Source organism: Numenius arquata, chromosome W (genome assembly GCF_964106895.1).
Source record: "Numenius arquata chromosome W, bNumArq3.hap1.1, whole genome shotgun sequence".
Classification (NCBI taxonomy): Eukaryota; Metazoa; Chordata; class Aves; order Charadriiformes; family Scolopacidae; genus Numenius; species Numenius arquata.
In genome coordinates this window covers 32,335,471-32,341,641 of record NC_133615.1, presented here as the reverse complement: position 1 = coordinate 32,341,641, position 6,171 = coordinate 32,335,471, and positions in this window count along the sequence as shown.

The following is a 6,171-nucleotide window of genomic DNA, read 5'->3' as shown; positions in this document are numbered from 1 at the left end:
TTACTTCTGACCCCCCTCAAAGATGTTTCAGCACTTCTCCAGATTTAGCAAAGAAGCTTGTACGTCTTCTCAGATGCTTTGTTTTCTTTTCAGGGTTTCCATGTTGTGAGAAGGAAGAATTTATGCCATCGCTTCTTGAACTTTCCTGCAGTAGATGTATTACACAGATGCTATGGGAAGGTTTCACTGCTTCTGGTGGTCCTCCTCCAGCTGGTTCTTGCTTACAAAGCAGCAAGAAAAGTAAGGTTAGAATTAGGAAAGCGTGCATTTTAGTTGTGGATAATGTGTATTTAATCCCTCTTGAAAAATGTAGTCATGCTGCTTATGTTGGTTTTCTGTGGAACAGCCTCAATCTCATCCCTGTGCTTTTTTCCCCTGCTCTGATCATTTCCCCTCATAACTCCTGTGGCACCTGGTCCTGTGTTGTCTAATCACATGGATACCATGGATACCATTGGCTGAAACCACGACACCATCCCATAAGTTTCTGCTATCTTGATTTTTCTGTCTTTGCTGACAAAAAGCAGGGCTGTCCTGTTTCTGTAAGACTCCTCCTTCCAGCACCATGAATCACACAAAAGATAAGCAGGTGTTAGCCTCATCAGTTCTTTGAGCAGAAGGCCTGGTACTTGCGAGTGTTTGAGACATTAGGGCCTCCCCCCTTTCCTTTGTCTCTCACCATTTGTTTCATGCTTCCCTCAGGCTGCTTCTCTCAGTCTTTGTTTACAAGTTGTCTCTTACAACTGGATACAAACTTTTTTCTGCCTGTTGTCTTCCTCCTGGGTGTAAACACTGCCTTCACCCTGTTGTGGTGAGCTTTTTTGCCTCTGCTAGGAAAGGTTCTCTGGAGGAGATTGTGCCTGTTTGGCCCCCAGTTCTTCATGTTTTCCCATCAACATCCTGCCAGATATGCAGTTCTTGTTTATTTCTCTGATGTAGTTCAAAGTGTATGTTACTTCTCAAAGGTCTTTGTGGTCAAATAATTTGTCTTCATCTGGGGGCAATTCACTGGAATCCTACAAGACCCACTGCTCGCTTTCATTGCTAGTTTTAATGTTTCATACCTGGGTTTTGCTTTTGTTCACTTTTTTCTTCTGACCTTCATTTTTCCAATGTTAGTGCATATATTATCACAGCACTTTTCTATTACTGTTGCTTGGCTTGTGTACTTAACATTTTTTTAATATATCGGTGTGGAATAATTCCTAAAATATAATTTATATTAAAAATATATAGCATTGTTCACACATTAAGGAAAGGTATTGATAAGGGGAAATGACACTCAAGGGTTAATAGCAGGGCCATTGCTTGGCTTAAGCTGTGTATCTATAGCCTTAAGCCATTGCCAAGGTGTTTAGGCAAAGAAAGGATGTGTTGAAACCATAAAGTGGTCACATCCGGCCTCCATGACTGTGACTCCACAGGCCTCACTGGGAGATAAGGGAACAATTGGTATTCAAAGAAGGAACCCAGTTGTCTTGACAGAGCCATCATCTGGTTTCCCAGTCCCGTGGCCTGGAGCAACACATTAACATTAAAGGCAAGAGGTACGGTACACAGGGAGGAAGACATACGGCCTTCATCCCCAAGACCCCGGCCCACGACCACCAGGAGGCACTGCACATGCGCAGCTGGGAGGAGTTAAAGGCGGAGACTATGGAAATGATTTCTCGTAACTCATTGTAATAAAGACCGCCTTTTTGGGGAAAGGTTATGGATATGTATAGGCGCTCCTTGAATATGTAAGATCTGATTGTATAAATCCTAAGCTAACTGCTGTGGTGGGTGCGCACGATTGTGGTGGGGCGACCCCCTGTGCTGCCCGGCGCCGAATAAACATACCTACTTTGCAACCTCACAGGTTGTGGAGTCTGCTTTCCGCACGTCAGTATAAAATCAAAACGTTTCCAGGGTGGAACACAAGAGCAGCTGGTATGCAAGGAATCCGCTACATCTGTGACTCCCTGAACAATATTGCTTGCAAAAGCAACACGGAGGATGGAGTGGAGTGAAGATTCCACGGCCAAGCTCTGTGATTACACAGCAGAATGGGAACAAGGTGATCCTATGGAAGTGATAAGCGGCATGCTTGCTACCCTGAGCCAACAGTCTGTCAAATTTTGATGAAATGCTGTCCTTTGTGCGAACTTTGCTCATTATAATGTCATTATAATACCAAAACACACCTCCAGCCCGAAGGCTACCCGCCTCCAAGGTGCGACCACTCCTCCTTGAGTCTGCGCCCTGAATTTTTCGTAAACTATACCTTTAAATGCGAGGCGAGAGGATTTTACACCAATCATAATAAAGGTATTTATGACTAGAGTCACTCAAGCTCCACCTTGAAGGTAAAAAATAGTATAAAAATAGCCCAAGAAAGGGGGGATGCTAGGGAAGACACCATCGTGAACAAGTCAGGGAGGACCCCATCACGGACTGCCTTTGACTTCTGGGACCAGTCGATGGGCTGAGCCTTTCTTCCCCCCCATAGGGACGCCTGTGGGTAAGACTTAGACTATACCGAGTGCTTCCTAGGGAAACTTAGAAATCTCTCTAGAGGGTTACCTGTTACATTTATAGCCAGGCTGTATTGTTTGTAACTTTGTCGCATGCTTTGTACCATTAACATTTTTTCTTTTACTTGCACGTGCTTTGCAGACAGTGTATTTATCACCGGCAAACCATAAGAACCTTTATATCTGTTGCTTAAACAAACTGCACTGCTTAAGTAGCTAGCCGTTTCGGTTTCTCACTGAACGCGACCAGACACTAAAGTGCAGCCGTGCTAGTTCATGAGCATGACTAGACTGAAGGTGCAGTCCACTGTCAGTGTATCCAGAATCGTGATAGTTTAATATATTAAACGGAACTGGACTGATAGTGGTGAATTGGACATCACTCAGAATTTAAAACCATCCGCCCCTAGCCTCCCACCTCGGTGAGGAGTGTTAGAACTGTTATAGTTTAAAATAAAAAAGACTAAGTCCGAAATAGATTCACTAAATATTTATTAAGGTAGGAAAGCAAAAACAGCGCTGGGCGGCCGGGGAGTCACAGCTCCACCAAAGGCTCGCAAATTCAAGCAAACTGAACATCTCTTTTTATCCTCACAGAGGTCGGGTTCGACATCTTCAGTACGCCCCTCTGCTTCTTCCGTTATCTTTACTCCATCTGGTCTGTCTTGCTTCAAAGCGGTTTCAAGGCAATGTTGGTTGTAAATTAGTTTACGCCCTTCCCCTTCTGCACGATTGATTAGTTACAAAGTTAAAACAGGGATAACATTGGGGTTAAGCTTATCTTGTAAAAACAGGACATTCCCATGCGGTTTAGTAATATAATATTGTGGACGTCTCTTCTTGTTAGGGAGTTCTCAAGACTGCCACAATAAATTACAATCCAGCTTCAGGGGAGTTTTGCAGGTGGTGGTGGCATAATTAGCTTGTGCCATCTCTTACATGCATTTGGTTAATACAAAGATAAACATTCGCTTACATGGACACATTTTGATAGCATTGCAGTTTGTGTAAGTCAGGACTTTCTTACACTATGTACAACAGAAATGGATAATCCTAAGATTTGATCAGCAACAAATCTTCCTCAGTTATCCATTACAATTCCCCCCTTTTCTTTTATTCACACATCCTACTTTGCTGATCAAATCTTGACAATACTTCACACGCGACACTTAATTCAGGATTTTCATCTGATATAATTTTCATTTCTAACTCTGATTGTTTTACTACCATCAGTTGTACCTTATCTACTCTATTTTTAACAAAGGTGACTAACTTATTTATAACACAAGGTCCAAAGGTCAAGATCAGTAATAACATTATTAAAGGCCCCGCCAAGGTGGAGATCAGAGTTGTTAACCACGGTGACTGATTAAACCAGGATTCATACCAAGAGGATTGAGCCTCTCGTTCCCGCCTTCTTTGTTCCAACCCTTCCCTCAGTTTAGCTAATGAGTCCCTAACCACCCCTGTATGGTCAGCATAGAAACAGCATTCCTCACCTAGGGCTGCACACAATCCTCCTTTTTGTAAGAATACCAAGTCCAGTCCCCTTCGATTTTGTAAAACTACTTCCAATAGAGAGGTCAGTGATTTTTCCAAGTAGGAGATTGATTTTTCTATCCGAGTTAAATCCTTGTCTACCGCAGCCCTCAGGGAAGTAAGGCCCTGTTGTTGTTGTACTATTGAGGTGATCCAAGTAGCAGTCCCGGCCACTCCTAAACCTAGCAATGTTGCTATAGTAATAGCAGATATTGGTTCCCTTTTAGTGATCTCATGACCCAGATTACTCCAATGCAAATACATAGCCTCTCTTTCATGTACAAGTATTTTTGGCACTACTGTGACCTGTACACAAAATTCTGAAATATTTGCTCTAAAAACATTAATAGATAAACATGGTGTTAGGCCAGTAATAGAACAAATCCACCATGCCCCAGGGCTAGGCAGGACCCACCTGGTTCCGGCTGGCAGGCTCGACAGATTTGAAGTATGGTTAGCACATAAGGTTCTCTTTCCATTGGTTATTTTGCCTATACACCAACCGCCTCCTCTAACTTGCTGGAGAGTAATTCCTACTTTCCGTTCTCTCCAATTGCATCCAGAGGGAGTTTCTTCCGTAGAGATATTAAAAGGAGAGGCCACCGCTATTCCTTCATAAAAAGGGGGCTTTACATCATAACATAACCAACAGGAAGCAGTAAAGTTTGGATTCGTCGCATTTAAGGCTTGGTAAGCTTAAAGGCTTGGTAAGCATTACAACCCATAAGGGTTCATCATCCTTTTCGTCTTTTACTGTTTCCTCTTTAATGGTGGGAACTGGGCCAAGTCCTAAGGTCACTGGCGTTACCAAATTTTCTCCTCTCAGTTTCTTCTTTTTAACTCTGTGCTTTTTCTTTACAACTCGATTAGGACCTACAGCCCGCGGCATTTTTGTTTCCTGTTTTTGGATAAATATTAGCCCACCCCTATCAGTTCCAGGCTCCCAAACCCTTTATGCCCCAAGTTTTCCCAGTCAACCACCCGGGATCTTGATGCTGCAATATCAAGATTTTTAAAGATTTACAGTTTCCATCTCCTAATTCTAGTGTTGCCCCACTACTATCATAGCTTGGCTGGGTGCACCCTTCAGGCCACCAAGTAACATTGAGATATTTGTCTGGAGACGCGACTGGCCATCTGGCGGTGGCTATGGTTTCGCAACCCCAATAGGCACAATAATGATGATTAGGGTGATTACAGTAACCTTTTCCCGGATTTGAGCTGGGACACCAATAGGTAGCCCTTACATTCACCCAGGGTTCACACCCTGGGCCCCCAGGAAATCCCACTGCAGCTCCTATTAGTTCGCAATTGGTTAAATTAAAAGAGGGTGCTCCCGCAGTAATATTCATTTGGAGGATCCTGGCTTCATTCCAACTGGAGATAGTCCAATTAAAGGGCTGATGTAGATACCCTAATATCCTGGATATTAAAAGACTTAGTAAGATAACAGCCTTCATTTCCCCACAGTTCAATACCTCTCTGCCTTCCTCGTCTGTCGCGACGGAGGGAAGACAGGGACACTCAATATGAGTGATCAGCAAGCTTCGTTTATTGAATAGTACAGCCGTCTTTTATGCTTCGTTATAATTAGCTAATACATATTCTGCAATACATCTTTCTGATTGGCCTGTCCTCCAAACTTCAACCCCGCCCTTAGTTCCTTCTTTACAGTTACTTTCATCCTCTTTTCCCATGCCTGAGCAGTTGCAATCTCCCTGTTATCGTACAACAGTTACAATCAAGGACAGGGTGTCCTTGCCAGCTCAGCAGTTACAGGAGCTGAGTCCGATGTTTCCCAAGCTCCCGCTCAGCCAGCTGGACCATGTCTACGCGACCCTTCTCAGCTAGCCAGTCTCCCACAATTCCCCCGTTTTTATTTTGGGCAAGTAATACCTTTTCGGTGACTTGTTCAACTTTCTTAACTACACATCCCAGTATTACACGTACTGCTATCAAAATCAGTATAATGACACCAACCCAACGAAGACCTTCCTTAATTCCATAATTATTTGCGTGGTTACATTAGATTGCTTAACTGCCCAACAAGCAAGCTTCTTTATGTTAGCTAAAGCATGTGCGGTCCCAACAGCGGGGATGATAGAGGCGACTACGT